This window comes from Trichechus manatus, unplaced genomic scaffold (assembly GCF_000243295.1).
Source record: "Trichechus manatus latirostris isolate Lorelei unplaced genomic scaffold, TriManLat1.0 scaffold00276, whole genome shotgun sequence".
NCBI classification, from domain to species: domain Eukaryota; kingdom Metazoa; phylum Chordata; class Mammalia; order Sirenia; family Trichechidae; genus Trichechus; species Trichechus manatus.
In genome coordinates this window covers 476,243-499,746 of record NW_004444212.1, presented here as the reverse complement: position 1 = coordinate 499,746, position 23,504 = coordinate 476,243, and the positions used below count along the sequence as shown (strand labels likewise).

At 38.6% G+C, this 23,504-nt stretch overlaps 2 long non-coding RNA genes across 2 annotated transcripts in view; both read right to left on the bottom strand.

Moving 5' to 3' along the window:
* Positions 1-1,339: 1,339 nt before the first annotated feature.
* LOC111819141 (uncharacterized) lies at positions 1,340-3,306 on the bottom strand. The gene is made up of 3 exons (XR_002822902.1): positions 3,087-3,306; positions 2,699-2,781; positions 1,340-1,824 (listed from the first exon to the last, which is right to left on the bottom strand). It is a non-coding gene; the product is annotated as an uncharacterized LOC111819141 (long non-coding RNA).
* Positions 3,307-9,474: 6,168 nt separating this feature from the next.
* LOC111819143 (uncharacterized) overlaps positions 9,475-23,504 on the bottom strand; it is a 20,624-nt gene continuing 6,594 nt past the window's right edge. The window contains exon 2 of the long non-coding RNA XR_002822903.1: positions 9,475-9,803. This is a non-coding gene — a long non-coding RNA (uncharacterized LOC111819143). The remainder of the gene's footprint in view (positions 9,804-23,504) is intronic.

Below are 23,504 nucleotides of genomic sequence, written 5' to 3'. Positions count from 1 at the left end.
GTGCCTCAAATGAGCTAAATCTGTCTTCGGATCACATAGTCTTAGATGTGATGCCTTGATCTGGTTGTTTCAGCAATGAGTGACTCTGTTAAAGTTCAACAAATAATTTTCCTGAGCGTAGAAAAAATAACTTTCATTTTCCAGAACAACAATAAAAATGCTGCATTATCAGATTGAAAAAGGATTTCTGAGAGAAATTATGAATGAAACATTTTTGACTAAAGGATTATTATATTTTTACCTCCTAATTTTGACATTTCACTTTCTCTATTTCTCTTGATAGATAGATATAGATAGATACATATGTTATTTCCTTTATTTCTTCCTTCCTTTCTTCCCTCCTACAAACTATTATTCAATTGAAATGAATTATTCTTTAAAATTTAAAATGGTTTATACATATAGATTAATATTACTTTCTTAAAAATCCACTGAGAAGACAATACACTTAACGTAAAGACAGACATTATTTAAAAAGCTTCTGGAACTGCTTTTTTTTAAATTGCCCTCAGTACTTCAGTGACATAATTTTAAATTCTTCAATAATGACAAAGCTTTCTCAGTTAAAAGTGGGTGTGATAGAGGAAATACAGGTCAGGTAGAAATCCAATCTACGTAAGATACTCTGAGAAGACTTAGGCACAGTGGTTAAGAGCTTGGCTACTAACCAAAAGGTTAGCAGTCCTAATCCACCAGCCACTCCTTGGAAACCCTACAGGGGCAGTTCTACTCCGTCCTATAGGGTCGCTGTGAGTCAGAATTGACTCGACAGCAACGGGTTTTGTTTTTTTGGTTTTTTACCAACTGTTAGAATAAGTTGATGGTCTTTCCAGGGAAGATTTAGAAGATACTTGCAACATAATATTTTTCAAGTCATATTTACTTAAATTATCATATGAAGTTTTTCTGTTTTTTTTTTTTTTTTTATGGAGGATAAAGTCTTTTTTTCTTAATGTCTTTATATACTTAACTAGCTTTAGTATAGTACTTTAAACATACGAAGCATTCAAGTATCACCTGGAGAAAGAGAAAAAAGTAGGAACGAGATGGCGAGGTTGTCTGTTTTTGAGCCTTCTTTCATAGAAATCTATTTTAGAATGAGACAGGAATGAGTACAGGAAAAAAAAATTGCCCCTATAATTCCCCAGAAGAGTCATCTCTTCAGCAGGAACTTTAAGATGAGCTCACTGGGTTGAGAGAACTCAAAGGGAAAGTGAGTGACAAAGAACAAAGCCCTAAAGGAGTAGACAGAAGTCTCAGATGGAGGTCAAAAGATAAGCAGGAATACAGGGGAGGAAATGTAATGATGCAAATTAAACAGCACTCGATCTCTGGGGCTTTCTAGCCACATGCCAGCAAGGGAGCCAGTCTGGGCAGCATCACAGAATGAAAAACTTCTGGTGAACAACACAAACTTATGCCATAGGATAGGATGCCTTCTGATGATGCCCAGAGTTCAAATTCCAGCTTATTCTTGTTAACTGGACTCTTTAAGTTACAGATTTACCTTCAGCACATTACAAATGAACTTTTAATTTCTTAACTAAACAATGTGACATTTGAAAGAAGTAGCAAAAACTTCAAGCACAGAATGAAAACAGGAAAATAAAGATATGTCACACTGAGTTCTTTTGAGTCTAACCACAGGCCCAGGTTTCTGAGCACGTGTATAGCTGTTACCTGTTACAAAGAGGAACTCATAAATTACAAAATGCGAGGAAAATGCTGTCCCCATTAGCACTGACTCAGCATGGCAGTACTTTGTTTCCTGTTCAGTGGTCTGTCCATCTTATCTGTTCATGGTTTTCTGTTAATAGCTTCTTCCTGTATAGATCAGTTTCAAAATTTCAGTGATTTATAATGAGGTTGGCACTCTGCACTGAGGTTAACGTGATGGTGGCTACAGGGATTGTGGGGCTTAAATGAAGCATATCCTTTCTCTCAGGCTAGATGCCATCACTTTTCATCCCTATCCATGGCTTTGAGTCATTGTCTCTGCTCCCTACCCTCCACCTGTCCCACCAGTCTCCATCCCTGTCTCCGAAAGGTCCTTCTCACCTCTACGAAGTCAGCATACTACTGTCAACATCTATCTCAAACTTCTCTTCTCCAAGAAATTGCCTTTGATTAATCCTACGTTCCCTTTATCATATTTTCAATGGATGCATCTTTCTTTTCTCCAATTAAATTGTAAACTTAACAAAATTTTAATCTTCTCTTCCATTTTTATTACCTCATTGCAGCTAGTAGATGTTGCCTACTAAATAAGTCTAAGAAAAGAGTAGTATCAAAAAATTTTGTAGTTGAAAAGAGAAATACCGAACCCATTGCCGTCGAGTCGATTCTGACTCATAGCAACGCTATAGGACAGAGTAGAACTGTCCCATAGGGTTTTCAAGGGGAGGCTGGTGGATTTGAACTGCCAGCCTTTTGGTTAGCAGCCAAACTCTTAACTGCTGTGCCACCAGGGAAAGAGAAATAGCCATCACTTAATCTAATCCTTGTAATTTTATCAACAAGAAAATTCAGACTAGGAAATGCTGTCACCTATCCATGGTCATTCAGAAAGTTAAGAGCAAGAGAGTCGGGCCTAGAACCTGATATTCCATATTCCCAGAAGAATGGCTATTTCTTAATATAGGCCTTTCTTCTAAATGTGTGTGTCCATTTTATAAAATGAATGTTGATGGCCACCTACCACATTTACCTTCCAAATTGTTTCAGAGAAAGGATATATGACTAAGTCACCTCCATTAGGTATGTGTTGAGATGTTTGTCTTCCTGGAGGGAGAGATAACATAAAGAATTGTTACACTCATTTTTATTCAAGTTCAACATGTGTAAATTTATTTTCTCTCTTTTTAGAGTCTTCGGGCTAAAGATCATTCAGTTATTCGACTCTTCAAAATGTCACTGAAGCAGGACTTTCCACACATAGCAGTGACTTCAGGGAAGCAACTGACAGTTGACAGACTTGGCTGGTACAAAACAGAGAGCAGGCTGGGTGTGAGGGAAAGAGCTTGTGAAACCTACGGGGTATGAAGGCTACCTGGAGTGACAGACCTGAGCTAGCAAGGGGAACATACCTGCCTATGCTTATTGAGACACCATTATATGTGGTGTCATATCCAAGTGGAAGAAGCAGATTTATCACCAGAGCTTAAGAACAGTCTGTGCACCATGCCATCACTTTTGTTTACTAACTTATTTGACATCTGAAATGTTTGCTGGGGTCCAAAAAACACCATCTTCTCCTATGGGATGGGCTGACTTTGTGTTGCTTCAAACAGCCTGACATAGATCAATGTATCAGCACTAGACAAAAGCAAAATTATTTGAATTAGTATAAGTCAAAACATTTATAAAGACTTAAGCTCTTTCAAACATTGTGGGTGGGAATGTAAAATGGTATAGCTGCTATGGAGAACAGTTTGTCAGTTCCTAAAAGTTGAACATAGAATTACCATATGACCCAGCAATCCCAATCCTACGTATATACCCAGAAGAACTGAAAGCAGAAATGTAAACAGAAACCTGAACGCCAATATTCATTGTACAGTTTTCACAATAGCCCAAAGGTGGAAACAATTGAAATGTCTATCAACAGATGAATGGATTAAAAAATTGTGTATATGAACTTCTGGGCAACATGACGCTATAGTCAGAAGCACCACGCCATCCCTCCACAGCAAAGATCAGAAAAACTAAGTCAAACAGAGTCACACGTCAATCCTGAAACCGTAACCATCAAAAGAAGAGAAAAACAACTCAGCCAAGCACCGAATGGAATAAGAAACTGACTGACATCAGAGAGGGAGGAGAGATACATGCAGAGGTCCCTTATCAGCTACTGCAGCTCAGATCAACCATCTTGGACTCCTATCAGAGATCAGGGAACAGGAGGTATGAGAAAGCAGCTTCAGGCACTTCCAGCAGGAGATAGAACAACCAGTAACCCACGATATAGGCTTTCTCACCCCGCAAGCTTCTTCACCCCAATTTAACCTCCTCTGCTTCCTGCAGCCACAGTCTATTGGCCAGGAAGCATGAGCTTCCCCCCAGTGCCACTTTGATTCCACCCGCTTGCACTGGCCAGCTCCCTGAGTGCCTTTTGTTGGCTGCTGGTGTTGCTTTTTTTCCACTTCTTTAGTTTTCTTCCGAACCTCTCACCACCTCCCCCTCCTATCTCTCAAATACCTGGCTCTGTGCACCATCTTTGCGTCTTCCTGAAAGGCTGCGAAACATCACTTGACTACAAAAGTGCTTCCCAGACCATGCTGCCACACTGGTGGGACCCCCGGGGCTTTTTTGTTTGTTTGTTTGTGCTGATTTGTTCTGTTTTGATTTGTTTGTTTGTTTTCTTTTTCTTCTCTAGGCTTGGGAGCCCCTTCTAGCCAGGGCAGTACCACATGGCTCGGAAGCTAGTCCCTTACTCAGCACAGACACACAGGGACATACATGGGGGCATTTCTTTTTTCTGTTTTTTTTTTTTTTTATTTATTTGTTTAGTTTTTTTCTCTCTCTTATTCCCTTTTTGTCTTTCGTCAGTTCCAGTTTCTCAGTTTATTCATTTTTTTCTTTTATCTTTTTTATTTATTTTTTTCGTTTTTGTTTTTCTCTGTTTCTCAGTCTCTCATCTCTCCACTCCAGTAGCAAGCTCCCTTAGCACTCTTTTTTGTTTGTGTGTATGTCTTTGGCTCCTGTTCCTCTTTCCTCTCTCTCGTCTTTCCCATACCCATCTTAGCTCCACACATCACAATCTACCCGCTCCTTCTTGCCTAATTGTACCATATGCTGAAGATCACACTCCTAAGCAACACAAGCACAGCCTACTGTAACCTGCCCTGCACTGATTCCTAGTCCACACTGTCAGCCCTGGTACATGCCACAAAAAAACCTATCCCAGCAACTCCCTTTCACCTGGACCTGCCCTGCTGTACCATACCTGAGGGACTGACTCTGCCCATTGGAGAAGGAGACGAAAAGTATCACGCCCACAGATGAGCAAACAACAAAGAATGCACAGCCTGCTTCCTCAGACATAATCAAATAAAAAAAAGCAGGATGAAACAAACAAAGCTACAATCAATAAATGAGGAAAATAACCACCGAATGCCCTGAAGACAGCAGACAATATCAAAACATTTATAAAAACAAGACAGGATGATCCCAGTAGGCATCCAAAATAAAACACCAGATGACCTTCCAGTAGAAGAAAAGGCACTGGACCTAACTGATAAGGAATTCAAATCTCTAATATTAAGAATTATCCAAGAGTTGAAGCAAAAAACAGACAAAATTGAGGAAAAAATAGACAAATTCATGGAAAATACACACAAAAAAAATGGAAAAATTCAAGAAAATAATACAGGAACAAAATGCTAAAATAAATTCACAACTAGAAATCATAAAAAAACAACAATTAGAAATTCAAAAGATAAAGAACAAGATTTCAGAAATGGACAGTGCCATAGAAGGGCTGAGGAGCAGGTTTGAAATGATGGAAGATAGGATCAGTGAAATTGAAGACAAACACTTGGATACAACTCTCTTTGAGGAAAAATCAGAAAAAATAACGAAGAAAAATGAAGAAACCCTGAGAATTATGTGCGATAAAATCAAAAGCAAAAATCTGCAAGTGATCGGAGTTCCAGAACAGAGGGAGAAAACAGAAAACACAGAGAAGATCACTGAAGAATTGCTGACAGAAAACTTCCCAAATATCATGAAAGATGAAAAGCTGACCATCCAAGGAGCTCACAAACCCCATATAGGATAGACCCCAAAAGAAAATCACCAAGGCATATCATAATCACACTCGCTAAAACCAAAGACAAAGAATCCTGAGAGCAGCTTGAGAAAAACAAAAAGTCGCATACAGAGGAGAAACAATAAGACTAAGCTTGGATTATTTGGCAGAAACCATGCAGGCAAGAAGGCAATGGGATGACATATATAAAACCTTGAAAGAAAAAAAATTGCCAGCCAAGAGTAATATGTCCTGCAACTCTTGTTCACATATGATGGGGAAATTAGGTAATTTCCAGATAAACAGAAATTAACAGACGATGTAAAAACCAAACCAAACTTACAAGACTTATTAAAGGGAATCCTTCAATCTGAGAACAAACAATATCAGACCACAGGCTGAATATAGGACACAGGATTGTACTAGCCAGATACCAACCTAGGAAATGAACTCTTAAGGACTATGCAAAACCAAAATAATTACAAAAGGGAACCAGAGGGCTTAATCTGTAAATGACAACAGCATCAGAACCATAAAAGAGGGAATAAACGGTGAAGTTATAGAACCTTCTAATGGAGAGGAAGTCAAGTGATACCAAGTAATAATAGACTGGTACAAATCTAGAAAGACAAAGGTAAATTTCAAGGTAATCACAAAGGAAGTTAACAAACCTACTCATCAAAATAAAGAAGGAAAACAAAAAGTCTCAGTAAAAACAAAACCTGCAAAAACAAAAGAAATGAAAAAAATCCACAAACAAAATGAACTCAGCATAGGAAAGTATAAGGAACAAAGAAAATGTCAGCACCACAAAAAAAAAGCGCTACAAAATGCAATCCCACTCCTAGGAATATATCCTATAGAAATAAGGGCCGTCACACTAATAGACATATGCACACCCATATTCACTGAAGCACTGTTCACAATAGCAAAAAGATGGAAACAACCTAGATGCCCATCAGCAGATGAATGGATAAACTATGGTACATACACACAATGGAGTATTATACAAAGATAAAGAACAATGATGAATCTGTGAAGCATCTCATAACATGGATGAAACTGGAGGACATTATGCTGAGTGAAATAAGTCAATCACAAAAGGACAAGTATTGTATGAGACCGCTACTGTATAACTCATGTAAAAGTTTACACACAAAAAGAAACAATCTTTGTTGGGTACAAGGGATGGGAGGGATGGGGGGGGAACTAAATAGATAAGAGGTAACTTTGGTGAAGGGTAGGACTGTACACATTACTGGGGAAGCCAGCACAACTTGTACAAGGAAAGGTCATGGAAGCTACACAGACACTTCCAAACTCCCTGAGGGACTGAATTGCTGGGCAGAGGGCTGTGGGGAACGTGGTCTCGGGGAATATCTAGTTCAATTGGCATAACACAGCTTATAAAGACAATGTTCTACATTCTACCTTGGTAAGTAGCATCTGGGGTCTTAAAAGCCTGTGAGCAGCCATCTAAGATACCCCACTGGTCTCTTTCCTTCGGGAGCAAGGGAGAACGAAGAGAACAGGATACAAGTAAAAGATTAGTCCAAAGGACTATTGGACCACAGCTACCAAGGCCTCCACCAGACTGAGTCCAGTACAGCTAGATGGTGCCTGGCTACCACCACTGACTGCTCTGTCCGGGATCACAATAGTGGATCCTGGTCAGAGCGGAATAGGATGCAGAACAGAATTCTAACTCACAAAAAAAGACCAGATTTACTGGCCTGACAGACTGGAGAAACCATGAGAGTATGGCCCCTGGACAACCTTTTAGCTAAGTGATGAAGCCCCTCCTGAAGTTCACCATTCAGGCAGGGATTGGACAGCCTCATAAAACAAAACAGAACTAATGAGGCACAGCAGTCCAGGGACAAGGACTAGAAAGCAGAAGGGTATAGGAAAGCTGGTGATAGGGAACCCAAGGTTGAGAAGGGACAGTATTGACATGTCATGGGGTTGTTAACCATTGTCATAAGGCAATACGTGTACCAACTGTTTAATGAGAAACAATTTGTTCTGCAAACCTTCACTGAAGGTATGAAAAAAAAAAAAGAATTATCTATATGAGTTCAGATTGACAACAGCAACCCAAAATGTTTGATGGGAAGCCTAGGAAGCAGTGAGTTGAAGATAATGGTAGTGGAATAATTTGGAAAAAGATAGTGAGAATAGCAGTGTAGCTGGAAGAATGGAATCAATGTCACTGAATAGTATATGTAGAAACTTTCAAAATGGTGTAACCTTGCTATGTATATTTTCACCAAAAAAAAGGTCCTCAAGGTCGAGAAGGGAGAGTGTTGACACGTCGTGGGGTTCTTAACCAATGTCATAAAACAATCTGTGTACTGACTGTTTAATTAGAAACTGTTTGTTCCATAAACCTTCATCTAAAGTACAATAAAAAATTTTTTTTTTAAATTAAAAAAAGAGTTTTGCTTACACTCGACTGTGCCTTAAGTTTTTATATGCATAGTTCTCCTTAGATGCAAAAAAAAAAAATTGTGTATATACGTACAATTGAATATTATTCACCATAAAGACAAATGAAGTCCTGATGCATGCCACAACACGGATGAACCTAGAAAAACATTATGCTGAATGAAATAAGTCAGTCACAAAAGGAGAAACCTTCTGATCTTAAAAACCTGTTGCCATCAAGTTTATTCCAACTCATAGCGACATTATAGGACAGAGTAGAACTGCCCCATAGGGTTTCCAAGGAGCAGCTGGTGGATTAGAACTGCTGACCTTTTAGTTAGCAGCCATAGCTAAGCAAATATACAGAAACCAAAGATTATTAGGGGGAAACGTGGAGTTTTGTTTAGGGGGCATTGAGATTATGTTAATGGTGGTAGAATAAGTTGGAAAAGGACAGTGATAAAGGTTGCACAACAGGAAGAATGTAGTCAATGTCACTGAATTATACATGTGGAAATGGCTGAGTTCATAAAGGTATTGTGTAGCTTTTCACCAAAATTAAAATAAAAAAAAAAAAGAATTGAGCTCGTCAAAAATCCAAATCACTGCAAATATTTATGCTATGGCTGATTGACTGCTAGGAATTGGACTTCTGCACTGGACATAATACATGATTTGTGGAGACATTTTTTATGTTGATACTCTGTGATTCTGACTCTTCTCAGGGCTCTCTATGAATTCCTTTTTTTAGGATATGAAAAACTTTTGTAAGATCCAACATAGACCCACCATTTATCATGGCAAATGGTAATTTAACAAAGTTCCAATGTTGATGCCAAAAAATTATAGATAATAAAATGGAGACTCAGATGCCTTTATATAGCTAACTTTGCATGTTCCACTCTTCTTATTTCATTAATTTATATTGAAATTCCTTTTAATTGTCTCTAAATTCACTTATTCATTATATCTTAAATCCATCTAAGATTTATGTTTCTCTTGATATTAAAAAAAATACATTATTGCATTGTCATGTGCACTCCTTATTTTCTTAGAGAAAAAAAAAAAGTCCAAGAAAACAGTAATGATATAGAAACTTGTGTTCATTTAAAATCTTCCCATGAACACCTTAATTAGGAGTCTTGCTGTTATAGTATCTAGCATAACATGTTTCTAATTTTATAGACAATGATAAAAATCATTTATAGCAGCATAAAAATCAGCTTCTGAGTTGTCTTAAATAAACCTGACAGATTGGAAAGCCCCTCTGAAAACAGTAACAGGAACTTTGAAAGACAATTATTTGAAATATTTTATTAGTGTGTCTTACTGGCAGCCCATGTTGCAGGCATAAAGGCATAATTATGGTTCTTCGTATGTGTAGAGTTACTAATATTATGATGTATTAATTTGTGTCATTTTTAAACTTATTATTTTATTCCACGCCCCAATCATCCCTGACAAGTAGTTATCCTTGAGAATTACTGAAGCTTGTTGCTTTTCAGCAGAAATGTTTCTTCTTCTTTTTGGCTTATCTCTTCATGCAATCTAGAATTCACTGCGGTAAAATCCACACATTTGTGTCACTTTGATGTCAATGAAGATCTTGAAATTGAAAACCCAGATGCTGTGAACAAGGAAAACAAAGTTGTTATATTTGTTTTAATTTCTCAGAAAAAAAATTGAGTACAAATTATTCTTGTTTGTCAGGTCTTGGGAAATATATTCTTGCTTTCTGATGAAAAGAATTTAAAAGAGGAAACAACACACATGTTATTGTGAAGTTACTTTTATTTCTCCTAGTAATGAAGGACATTGGCTATTTTTGGAAGAGCAGAAAGTTTAACTGCTTATCTAAAAATTTTGTTAAATAGTATAGTAGGCGTCCAGCAGAAGGGAGATGGGGGAAGGTGAGTGGAGGAGAAAGAGAGAGATTTCTGGTTGATGATGAAGCTTGGAGTGACAGTATTTAATTGTAGTTTATTATTTATCACTATAAAAATGTGTTTTATGTAGTTTTATGCAGGTCAATTCCAACTCATGGTGACCTCACATGTGCAGAGTAGAACTGCTCATAGGATTTCAAGGCTGTGACCTTTCAGAAGTGGATCACTACTGGATGGATTCAAACCTGCTAACCTTTTGATTTAACAGTTTGTACCACGCTGGTGGTGCAGTGGTTAAGTGTTTGGCTGCTAACCAAAAGATCAGCAGTTCGAATCCACCAGCTATTCCTTGGAAACCTTATGGGGCCGTTCTATTCTGTCCTATAGGGTCACTACCAATCCAAAATTCTTTCTTCCTCCATCTCCCTAGTTCCCATAACACTGGCTCCTGATTCTCCACTCTCTGCTCTTAAGCACTGGTTATTTCTGGAACATGATCTGCCCTTCACCTTTACCTAGGAGAGTGTGAGGACCAAGAACAGATTCAGGGTAAGATTCAAATGGTGATTCCCTCCATGGCATGTGGCAGCAACCAACACAGGCTCATTCAGTGGTTTGTTGGATTTAACACTCCACCCTCTTTTAAAGAACTTGTCATTTCCTCAGCCTTTGCTTTTTAAAAATTTGACAGTTCTCTGCGTATTCTATATATACACATATATATATATATATATTCTATATATACACAATTTGTTCCTCTTTTCCTCTCATGTTACACTGTAGAAATAAAATAGTGATATTTTACATGGATTTTTAATCAGTAGAAGTATAAAGATACCTGATTTGTCAGAATGGATCTATTTTCAAGGGCATATTCACATTAACCAAACTCATAAGGATTAAACTATCTGGCCTTCTGGAGCCCTGGTGACACAGTGTTAAGAGCTTGGCTGCAAACCAAATGGTCAGCAGTTCAAATCCACCAGCCAGCCACTCCTTGAAAACACTGTGGGGAAGTTCTTACTCTGTCCTACAGGGTTGCTATGAGTCAGAATTGATTCGATGGCGAGAAATTTGGGTTTTTGTTTATATATATAGATATAGATGTATAGATATATATAGAGACAGGAGAGAGAATATATATTCTCTCTCACTCCCTCTTTTTTTTTTTTCTCTCTCTCTCTCTATATATAGCATAAATATACATGGCAATGATAGATCATTCTTAAAAGAGCATAGTTGCCCTCAAAAGCAAGAGGACAATCTCTGTGGAAGAGAAATAGAAAGGCATGTGCCACGGCTCATGCTCGAGGTAAACTGCAACTATACTTGGGCAATCAGTACTGGAGTTTCAATTCTTTCCAGAATGTCCATGTCTGGCAAAGAGCTGGAATTGAGTTTCTTGAGGATAGCTGTAGTTTGAGACTTTGATCTTTGCCTCTGATGGAAGCTGAAATATCTTTGCTCAACTTACTGAGGTTGCAGTCAGAGAATATATGACTTTGGAGGAAGGAGGAAGAAGGAAGTAGAGGACCCTATAAGTGGACATTGAATTTGGAAATGCATCTGTAGAGGTTGAACATATTGAACTGATAACAGAATGGATTCAGGGTCATATATAAACCCACTAGTTTTAGAAAAGGGAGTCTTGGTGGTGCATCGGTTAAGCACTCAGCTGCTAACTGAAAGGTTGGCTGTTTGAACCCATACATCAGCTCCAAGGAAGAAAGACTTGAAGATCTGATCCCATAAAGATTGCAGCTTAGAACACCCATTATGGATTAAATTGTGTCCCCTCCAAAATACATGTTGTAAATCCTAATCCTCATGCCTATAGTTATAATCCCATTTCAGAATGGGTTGTCTTTGTTATGTTAATAAGGCAGGATTAGTGAAGGGTGTGTCTTGAGTCAATCTCTTACAAGATATAAAAGGAGCAGACTAAACAAGCAGAGATGGAGGAAGACAGATGCCAAGCCACACACAGATCTCCAAAGAACCAGAAAACAGAAGCTGAAGAGACAAGGACCCTCCCCCAGAGTCGACAGAGAGAAAGCCTTCCGTTAGAATTCGGCACTTCTAGGCTCCAAAACTGTAAGAAAATAAATTTCTGTTAGTTAAAGCCACCCACTTATGGTATTTCTGTTATAGCAGCACTAGATAACTAAGACAATACCCTATGGAACAGCACTACACTGTCATATGGGGTTGTTATGAGTCAAAATCGACTTGACAGTACCAAACAACAGCAACAACAATATCTTAACCAGGTCCCTAAAAAAAAAAAAAAAAGCCAAAACCATTGCTATCGAGTCGATTTCTACTTGTAGCAACCCTATAGGACAGAGTAGAATTGCCCCATAGGGTTTCCAAAGAATGGCTGGTGTCTTCAAACTGCTGACCTCTTGGTTAGCAGCCAAACACTTAATCACTGCACCACCAGGGTGGTGCCAACTGTTAAGTCAAAAGATTAGCAGCTTTGAACTCACCCAGATGTACCTCAAAAGACTAGCCTAGTGATCTACTTCTGAAAGGTCACAGGTTTGAAATCCAATGAGCATTTCTACTCTGTACATGTGGGTCACCATGAGTTAGAACTGACCTGACTGCAACTAACAACAACACATCGAGAAAACAGCACAACTGCCTGATAAGGAAGCTTGCTAGTATGGGAGACTATAGTCACACAAATTGTACTAAACTTCAATGGCAATGCAGAGGAAGAATTCCAAAACCATAAACATTGATCAACAGATCAAACAAATAGGAGCATTAAAACTCGACAAAACAGAGACAATTGAGAAATGTGAAAAAAATTAAAGAAGTATGTACAAGATATTCAGGTGAGAAAGGACATACATAAATCAACAGAAAGATGAAGGAACATCATAAAATAATCAAGTGGAATTTTTGGAAATTAAAGATATAATAACTTGGCAGGGAAAAAAGTTTTAATAGATGTGAAAAATAGTGGGCTGGTATAATTGAGGATATAACTCAGAACACAAGTCAGAGAGACGAGTAGAAAATACACAAAATGAAGGATTTTAAGACAGAGCAAGAAACTTAAATACATCTAACTGAAGATAATTGGAAAAATGAGGAAAGACAATATCTGAGTTGGTAATAATTTTTTTCATGACTGAAGAAATATATAAGCATTTCAAATTAAAAAAAATCCTATCAGGACAGCCCAAGAAGGTGGCTTAGTCACACACACTTTGCCATTCCCCTGCAGCAAAGAATTGAGAAACAAAGTGAAACAGATGCAGATGACAATCTGGGCACCCAGAACAGCAAACAGAAGAATGAAGAATTAGATTGAACACCGAAGGGAGGGAGAAACTGAATGAAAACAGGGAAAGAAGAGACTTACAGACTGTAGGGTCCTACCAGCTGACCTGGCACATCGTGGCCTCCTTGAGGAAAAGTGAACAACCTTCCCAGGTTAGGAGTGCAGGAAGTCAACTTTGAGGAAGCCCCAATAGGAGACAGAGATACTGTATGGACAAATCCAGAAAGAAGCAAGGTGAGAAGAACATGAACTGGATCTAGGGAAGGAGAGTGTCAGTAGGCAGACGAGCATTCTAGGGATCCAGGTGACCACAGTGCAGGGAGGGAGTCAAAAAATAGGGATAGAACTACTCACCAGCAGTGGTCCTTGATCATTTGGGCAGGTGGCACTGGTGGAGTGGAGAATGTTTGGAGTAGTGGCTAGAGATCACCCACACAACCAAACTCCAGACAGTCCCCCACTCCTTGCATTGGGTAGGGCCAAGTCTTAATGGTCAGCTGCACTTTGTGGGGAGTGCCCCGGCACTGACACCAGAGACTGGGGGAATGTGATCCTCCCTTCTCCAGCCTTCCCTGCCAGTGACCAGTGGTGGACTTCCCTTCCCCTCGCATGGTGATCTGCGATGACACCGGAGGCTTGTGACCACACCATCCATCCCCATGCACCCACTCCTGCCCTCAGTTCACAGCATGTGCTCACATGCTGTTGGACCTGCAATCAGAGGCTTGTGCTAGCTTGCTCCAATCACTACTCCACCATGCTGCCCACTTGACAACCAATAGTTTTTCCCATGCCACCTGCATAGTGGCTGGTGATCTGTGTACCTTCACCTTGATCACCCACCACACCCAACAGAGCTGCCAGCACCCTGCACCCATGCCCAGGTGACTGGCTGGACAAACACATCACCTCACTATCGACACCAGTCACTTCATGACAGGAGCCAGCTACACCCCTGCCAAATGATGAGCAAGAGATCCTAGTGCCCTCATATAGCATCCAACCAGATGTAATAGCACACATCCCACATCCAAACAGTTCCTGCAGGCTCTCTGCACTTGCACTGAAACCCCTTGATACCTCACTACCTACTGAGACTTCAATTTGTGCATGCACCGTGGACCTACTCTGTCCGTTTAGATGGTACTCCCTTACAGCAGATACAGAGACATCCTGCCCTGACTTCCAGAGAATACACTAACCATCAGCACCAGACTTAATGCCCTGAAGACAATAAAAATAACAAATCATATGAAGAAAGAGGATAAGGTGGCTAAAACAAGTGAGCAAAATAAAAGGGCAGAAAATCTTCCTGAGGAAGAAATGGTAATGGAACTACCCGATAAGAAATTCAAAAGACTTAAATATAGGATCATCAGGTATCAAGGAAAACACAGACAAAACCCTAGAAAAATTCAGGAAAACAATACAAGAACAAAATAACAAAATAAATGGACAATTAGAAGCCATACAAAAACAACAACTAGAAATCCAAAAGATTAACAATAAAATATCAGAAACAGATAACTCAATAAAAGGACATAAAAGTAGAAATGAATCAATGGAAGAAAGAATCATGGAACTAGAGGACAAATCCCTTGATACTAATTTGTTTGAGGAACATTCAGAAAAAATAATGAAGAAAACCTAAGAGTTCTGCGGGACACTATCAAGAAGAATAATTTACATGTAATTGGAATTCCAGAACAGGAGGAGAAAAAAGAAAAAAACAAGCACAGAGAGAACTGTTGAAGAATTATTGACAGAAAACTTCCCTAACTCCATGAAAAAGGAGAAGGTTTCCATCCAAGAAGCTCCACAAACCTCGTACAGGATAGATTCCAAAAGAAATTCACCAAAACATATCACAATCAAATTTTCCAAAACCAAAGACAAAGAAATAGTTCTGAAAGCAGCTTGTGAAAAACAAAATATCACCTACAAAGGGGCACAATGACTAAGTGCTGATTTCTTGGCAGAAATCACGCCGGCAAGAAAGCAATGGGATGACATATGTAAAACTCTGAAAGAAAAGAATTGCCATCCAAGAATCATATATCAAGCAAAACTGTCTTTTAAATATGATGATGAAATTAATACATGCCCAGATAAACAAAAATTAAGGGAATCTATAAAAACCAGAACAACCTTACAAGAAATATTAAAGGGAGTCTTTCAGATAGACAACTAACAACATCAGACAACAGCCTGAGATGAAGACACATGACAACATCACTCAGATACCTATCCAGATAAAGAATTCTCAAAAGCAAAATAAAGCTTCAAAACTGAAAACAGGGAACCAGAGATGTCAATCTGTAAACAACAACTTCAAAACAAAAAAGGAGAATAAATGGTGTAGTTATAGAACTTCCATAGTCAAGGTAATATTGAGATGTAACAGACTGTTTCAAACTTAGGAAGAAAAAGGCAAATGTCCAAGTAACCACAAAGAAAATTAATAAACCTACTCACTGAAGTAAAAAAGAAGAAAACCAAAAAGAATCAGCAAACATAAAATCAACAGCAAAGAAGGAAACAAAAAGAAAATCCATAAACAAAAATCTCAGCACAGAAAATTAAGTGGAACAAACTGTTAGCATCACAATAAAAAGCATGCCAAAATGGCAGCAGTAAATTCATACCTACTGATAATCACACTGAATATAAATAGATTAAATGCACCCATCAAAAGACAGAGAGTGGCAGAATGGATTAAAAAAAAAAAAATGACTCATCAATATGTTGCCTTCAAGAGACACACCTTAGACACAAAGATATAAATACGTTAAAAATCAAAGGATGGAAAAAAACGTATCACACAAATAGTAACAAAAAGACAGCAGGAGTGGAAATAATAATCTGACAAAAATAGACTTTAAACCAAAATCCACTATTAGAGACAAGGAAGGGCATTATGTAATGATTAAAGAATCAATCCACCAAGAGGACATACCCATAATAAATACTTATGCACCCAATGACAAACTTCAGATTTTTTTTTTGTTCACGTTAATTTCTAGCTTAATTTTTTCCCACCTAGTAAGCATAAATATTTTCCCACATCATAGATATTACTTGTATACACAATGTTAATGGTTGTGCAATTTTCCCACGTATAAATGTTCCACAATTATTTAACAATATACCAATTATTGGGCATGTGTATTCTTTGTTTTTTTATAAGCAGTGTCACAATGAACATGCTTGAACATATTTCTTTGCCTACTTGTTTTATGGTTTTCTTAATATGACATCCTGAAGTGGAAATTCTGTTTTAAAAGGCATGAACATTATTTAAGACCTGATACTTGTTGCCATACAGAAATATTCTACCAGTTTTTGCTCCTTTTTTTATAGCTGTATTTGGCATGTGTGGTGGGGGGAAAAGGGAGAGGAACAGAGAGAGAGAAAACCCAGAGGGAAGGAGCGAGGAAGGCCATGGCCTATCTCTCTCCTCCTGATATTTTTGTCTTTTTGCTTCTGGAGGCCTGATGCTATCTATGTGCTACTATAGGGTTGGGGCGGGGCTTTCCTCAACTTCCAAAAGGAGAATTCCTCCACCCTAACCAACCTGTTACTCTCCATGAAGTAAAAATTATCTTATACACTAAGTTGCTGATTGCCCCAATCTGTACTGTTATGGAAGGAATTCAGATCTCCATGGAAATAATACATAAAATGAAAAAGATAAATAGGTAGATAAATAATTAAATAAGTCTCTTTTTTATTCAAATAAAAATTTACCATTTGTTATAAAAATGAAATTATCTAAGCATCATATTGAATTAATCTGTGTTTATAAACAGATTTTTTTTGGCAAATTACTTTATTTCTCTGAACATCACTCTCAGTTTTCCCATCTGTAAATGCAGATAACAATACTTAACTTACAGAGCTTTTCTGATGACAAATGATTATGTCTATAAACAACTTACCATAGGGGCTTGACACATTGTAGGCAAGAAACACCTTCTGGCAATTATTATTAACAATATTGTATTAATTTCTTTTCCTCCACACACAAATACTTTAACTTAAAAACCATAGCACATACATTCTGAACATTTTAGAGAGCAGGTTACTCTTCTGGTCTCCAGAGTCTTGAGATGACATGATCTGAGGGCTGGAGAGGTAGATAACTATGGAAGTCATCATGACCATGATCATGGATATAGCGATGACGTTGCCTCCTGAGTTGCATGCAGGAGGAGACATCTCTGCTATTTGCAAGTGCTTGCCCTTCTCCTGGAAATCTCAGAAAATCACAGAGAATTGGGTGTAGCAGTGGCAGCCATCTTAGGGGACTACTGAATTGTGCCAGTCTACTGACTGGGGACCCCTGAACTGGAAAAGCAATTATTAAATAGTCTCTCTTGATCTCAGCCATCTGCGCATTCAGCTAGTGACACCTTCCCATACACAAGGATAATAATAACCCTTTTAAGGTCAGTATTAATAATCATCTCTATACATACTAATAGTTTATTTTGTCTTCTCAAGCTGTCCTTTGAAATCTTCTGTTTAGCTCTTTTACTTCATTATTTCTTCCATTCACTTTAGCTACTTAACATTCAAGACCAAGATTCAGAGTCTCTTCTAATATCCATTTTGGTCTTTTCTTTCTTTCTTGTCTTTTTACTGACTTCTTGCTTTCTTCATATATGATGTCCTTGATATCATTCCACAACTCATCTGCTCTTCAGTCATTAGTGTTCAATGCATCAAATCTGTTCTTAAGATGGTCTCGAAATTCAGGTGGGATATACTCTAGGTAGTACTTTGGCTCTCATGGACTTGTTCTAATTTTCTTCAACTTCAACTTGAACTTGCATATGAGCAACTGATGGTCTGTTCCACAGTCAGCCCATGGCCTTGTTCTGACTGATGTTGAAGTTCTAAATCGTCTCTTTCTACAGATGTAGTTGATTTGATTTGTATGTATTCCATTTGGTGAGGTCCATGTGTATAGTCACAGTTTATGTTGTTGAAAAAAGGTATTTGCAATGAAGAAGTCACTGGTCATGCAAAATTCAATCATGTGACCTCCGGCATCATTTCTATCACCATCATCATATTTTCCAACTACAGATCCTTCTTCTTTGTTTCCAACTTTCTCATTCCAATCACCAGTAATTATCAATGCATCTTGATTGCATTTTCCATCAATTTCAGACTGCAGAAACTGGTAAAAATCTTCAATTTTGTCATCGTTGGTGTTAGTAGTTGGTGTGTAAATTGGAATAATAGTTGCATTAACTGGTCTTCCTTGTAGGCATATGGATATTATCCTATCACTGACAGTATTGTACTTCACGATAGATCTTGAAGTTGCAATAATAAAGGCTTCTATGGGAAAAATACTGAAAGACCCAGGAAGCATCAAAAGAAGATGGGAAGAATACACAGAATCACTGTACTAAAAGGAAATGGTTGATGATCAGTCATTTCAGGAGGTAGCATATGATCAAGAACAAATGGTATTCAAGAAAGAAGTCCAAGCTGTGCCCCTAGACTCTCTGTTAGCACAAAACTAAAATCATTCCCAAGGTCAACTCTTCAGACAAAGATTAGACTGGAGTATGGGACATAAACTGATACTCATGAAGAGTATGCTTCTTAGCTGAAGTAGATACTTGAGACTAAATGGGCAGCTCCTGTCCAGAGGTAAGATGAAAAAGCAGAGAGGGTCAGGAGCTGGTTGAATGGTTACGGGAAATCCGGGGTGGAAAGGAGGAGTGTGCTGTCACAGTATAGGGAGAGCAACTAGGGTCACAAAACAATGTATGTATAAATTTTTGTGTGAGAGAATAACTTCAATTGTAAACTTTGGCTTAAAGCATGACAATTAAAAAAATAAACAACTAATAAGAAGTTCAAGCTGCACGGAAGACACGGGCAAAAAATAAGGCTCCAGGAATTGATGGAATATCAGTTGAGATGTTTCAACAAATTGATGCAGGGCTAGAAGTTCTCATTCATCTATGCCAGGAAATTTGGAAGACAGCTACCTGGCCAATTGTACTTATGCCTATTCCAAAGAAAGGTGATCCAACCAAATACAGAAATTTTCGAACAATATCATTAGTATCACACACAAGTAAAATTTTGCTGAAGATCATTCAAAAGCAGTTGCACCAGTACATCGACAGGGACTTGTCAGAAATTCAAACTAGATTCAAAAGAGGACATGCGAAGAGGGATATCATTCAGATGGATCATGGCTAAAAGCAGAGCATACCAGAAAGATGTTTACCTGTGTTTTATTGAATATGCAAATGCATTTGACTGTGTGGATTAAAACAAATTATGGATAACACTTGGATGAATGGGAATCCCAGAACACTTAATTGTGCTCATGAGGAATCTGTACAGAGATTAAGAGGCAGTTGTTGGTACAGAACAAGGGGATTCAGCATGGTTTAAGTCAGGAAAGTTGTGTGTCAGTGTTGTATCCTTTCACCATACTTATTCAATCTGTATGCTAAGCAAATAATCCAAGAAGCTGCACTATGTGAAGAAGAACAGGGTATCAAGATTGGAAGAAGACTTATTAACCACCTTCAGTATACAGATGACAGAACCTTGCTTGCTGAAAGTGAAGAGGACTTGAAGTACTTACTAATGAAGATCAAAGACCACAGCCTTCAGTATGGATTACACTTCAACATAAAGAAAAAACCCCTCACACTGGAACCAATAAGCAACATCATGATAAATGGAGAAAAGACTGAAGTTGTCAAGGATTTCATTTTACTTGGATCCACCCACAGTCAACATCCATGGAAGCAGCAGTCAAGAAATCAAATCACGTATTGCATTAGGCAAATCTGCTGCAAAAGACTTCTTTAAAGTGAAGATGTCACTTTAAGGACTAAGGTGTGCCTGACCCAAGCCCTGGTGTTTTCAACCACCTCATATGCATGTAAAGCTGGACAGTGAATAAGGAAGACTGAAGAAGAATTGAGTTGTGATATTGGTGAAGAATGTTGACTATATCATGGACTGCCAAAAGAGTGAACAAATCTGACTTGGAAGAAGTACAGCTAGAATGCTCCTTAGAAGCAAAGATGGCGAGACTTTGTATCACATTCTTTAGACATGTCATCAGGAGGGACCAGTCCTTGGAGAAGGGCATTGTGCTTGCTAAAGTAGAGAGTCAGTGAAAGAGAGGAAGACTCTCAATGAGATGGATTGACACAGTGGCTGCAGCAATGGCTCAAGCATAACAATTGTGAGGATGGTGCAGGACTGGGCAGTGTTTCATTCTGTTGTACATACGGTAGCTATGAGTCAGAACTGACTCGACGGCACTTCACAATAACAACAATAATACTAAAGAATTATTTGAAGTCAATATGGTATCTTACTGGACTATGTGGGATACTCTTCAGGAGACACATAGAGGTCCAACCATCAACTGTCTGGGGAGATGGACTCCTAAAGGGTAAAACTACAACCTAGAACCGGCATTTTCTTAAAATTCAATTCATTCATAAATAATAATCAGTATAGACAACGTATCTTCACATCTCTTTACCAGAGGAATGTTTCATAGTACAACACATGATGATATTCAGGGAGTAGCTGAGGCCCAGTGACAAGAAACAAATTTAAGAATAGTCCTTTCAGGTAGAAAACTAAATAAACCCATAACAAACATTCAAAAGGCAATTAAAAAACTCCCAACAGACTTCCGGGAAACGTGGCGCTATAGTCAGAAGCACTACGCAAAGATCAGGAAAACTAAGTCAAACAGAGTCATATGTCAATCCTGAAACCCTAAGCATCAAATGAAGAGATAAAGAACTCAGCCAAGCACCGGATGGAATAAGAAACTGACCAAGAACAGAGAGCGAGGAGAGATACATGCAGAGGTCCCCTATCAGCTAATGCAGCATGGATCCGCCATCTTGGACTTCTATCAGATATCAGCAAACAGAGGGAACGAGAAAGCAGCTTCATGGGGCTTCCAGCAGGAGACAGAAAAACCAGTAACCAGAGATATATGCTTTCCCACCCCACCCTTCTTCAACCCCACTTAGCCTCCTCTGCTTTCTGAGACACAGTCTCTTGGCCAGGAAGAACCAAGCTTCACCCCGGTGTCACTTGGGTTCCACCTGCCCGCACTGGCTGGCTCCCTGAGTGCCTTTTGTTGGTTGCTAGTGTTGCTTTTTCCACCTCTTCAGATTTCTTCTTTACCTCTCACCACCTCTCCGTCCTTTCTCTCAAATACCTGGCTCCGTGTGCCATCTTTGTTTCTTCCTGAAAGGCTGCGAAACACTGCTTGACTATGAAACTGCTTCCCAGCCCATGCCACCCTGCTGGACGGACCCCTGGGTTTTTGTTTGTTTGTTTGTTTATTTGCTCGATTTGTTCTGTTTTGATTTGTTTGTTTGTTTTCTTTTTCTTTTCTTGGCTTGGGGGCCCCTTCTAGCCAGGCAGTACTACACGGCTTGGAAGCTACTCCCTTACTCTGTGCAGATGCACAGGGACATCCCTGGGGGCATTTTTTTTCTTTTTCTTTCTTTTTTTTTGTTTCTTTGTTATATTTTCTTCTCTCTCTTATTCCCTTTTGTCTTTCTTCATTTCCAGTTTCTCAATTTATTGACATTTTCTTTTACCCTTTTTCTTTTTTTTTTTTAATTTTTGCTTTTCCCCATTTCTCAGTCTCACATCTCTCCACTCCAATAGCAATCTCCCTTACCACTTTTTTTTACTTGTGTGTATGTTTCTGGCTGCTGCTCCTCTCTCCTCTCTCTCATCTTTCCTGTACCCATCTTAGCTCCACGCATCACAATCTACCCCCTCCTTCCTGCCCACATGCACTGTGCACTGAGCATCACACTCCCAAGCAGCACAGGCATGGCCTACTGGAACCTGCCTTCCACTGATTCCAGGTCCTCACTGTTAGTCCTGGTACATGCCACAAACAACTCATCCCAGCAACTCCCCTTCAGATGGACCTGCCCTGCTGTACTATACCTGAGTGACTGACCCTGCTAACTGGAGAAGAAGATGAAAAGTATTTGCCCAAAGATGACCAAACAAAAAAGAATGCACAGACTGCCTGCTCAGACATAACCAAGTAAAACAAAAAAGCAGAATGAAACAAACAAATCTACAGTCAATAAATGAGGAAAATAACCGCTGAATGCCCAGAAGACAGCAGACAATATCAAAACATTTACAAAAATAGGACAGGATGGTTGCAGTAGGCATCCAAAATAAAACACCAGATGACCTTCCAGTAGAATAAAAGGCACTAGACCGAACTGATAAGGAATTCAAATGTCTAATATTCAGAATTATCGAAGAGTTGAGCAAAAAGTAGACAAAAATGAGGAGAAAATAGACAAATTCATGGAAAATACAGACAAAAAAAAGGATGAATTTAAGAAAATACTACAGGAACAAAATGCTAAAATAAATTCAAAAATAGAAATCATACAAAGACAACAATTAGAAATCCAAAAGATAAACAATAAGATTTCAGAAACGGACAGTGTCATAGAAGGGCTGAGGAGCAGGTTTGAAACAATGGAAGATAGGATCAACGAAATTGAAGACAAATACTTGGATATAACTCTGAGGAAAAATCAGAAAAAAGAATGAACCAAAATGAAGAAACCCTGAGAATTATGTGGGATACAATCAAAAACAAAAATCTTCGAGTGATCAGAGTTCCAGAACAGGGGAAGAAAACAGAAAACACAGAGAGGATCATTGAAGAATTGCTGACAGAAAACTTCCCCAATATCATGAAAGATGAAAAGCTGTCCATCCAAGAAGCTCAATGAACCCCATATAGGATAGACCCCAAAGGAAAATCACCAAGGCATATCATAATCACACTCGCTAAAACCAAACACAAACAAAGAATCCTGAGAGCAGCTCCAGAAAAACAAAAAGTCACATACAAAGGAGAAACAATAAGACCAACCTCAGATTATTGGGCAGAAACTATGCAGGCAAAAAGGCAATGGGATGACATATATAAAACCTTGAAAGAAAAAAATTGTCAGCCAAGAGTAATATGTCCTGCAACACTTGTTCACATATGATGGGGAAATTAGGTCATTTTCAGATAAACAGAAATTAACAGATGATGTAAAAACCAAACCAAACTTACAAGACTTATTAAAGG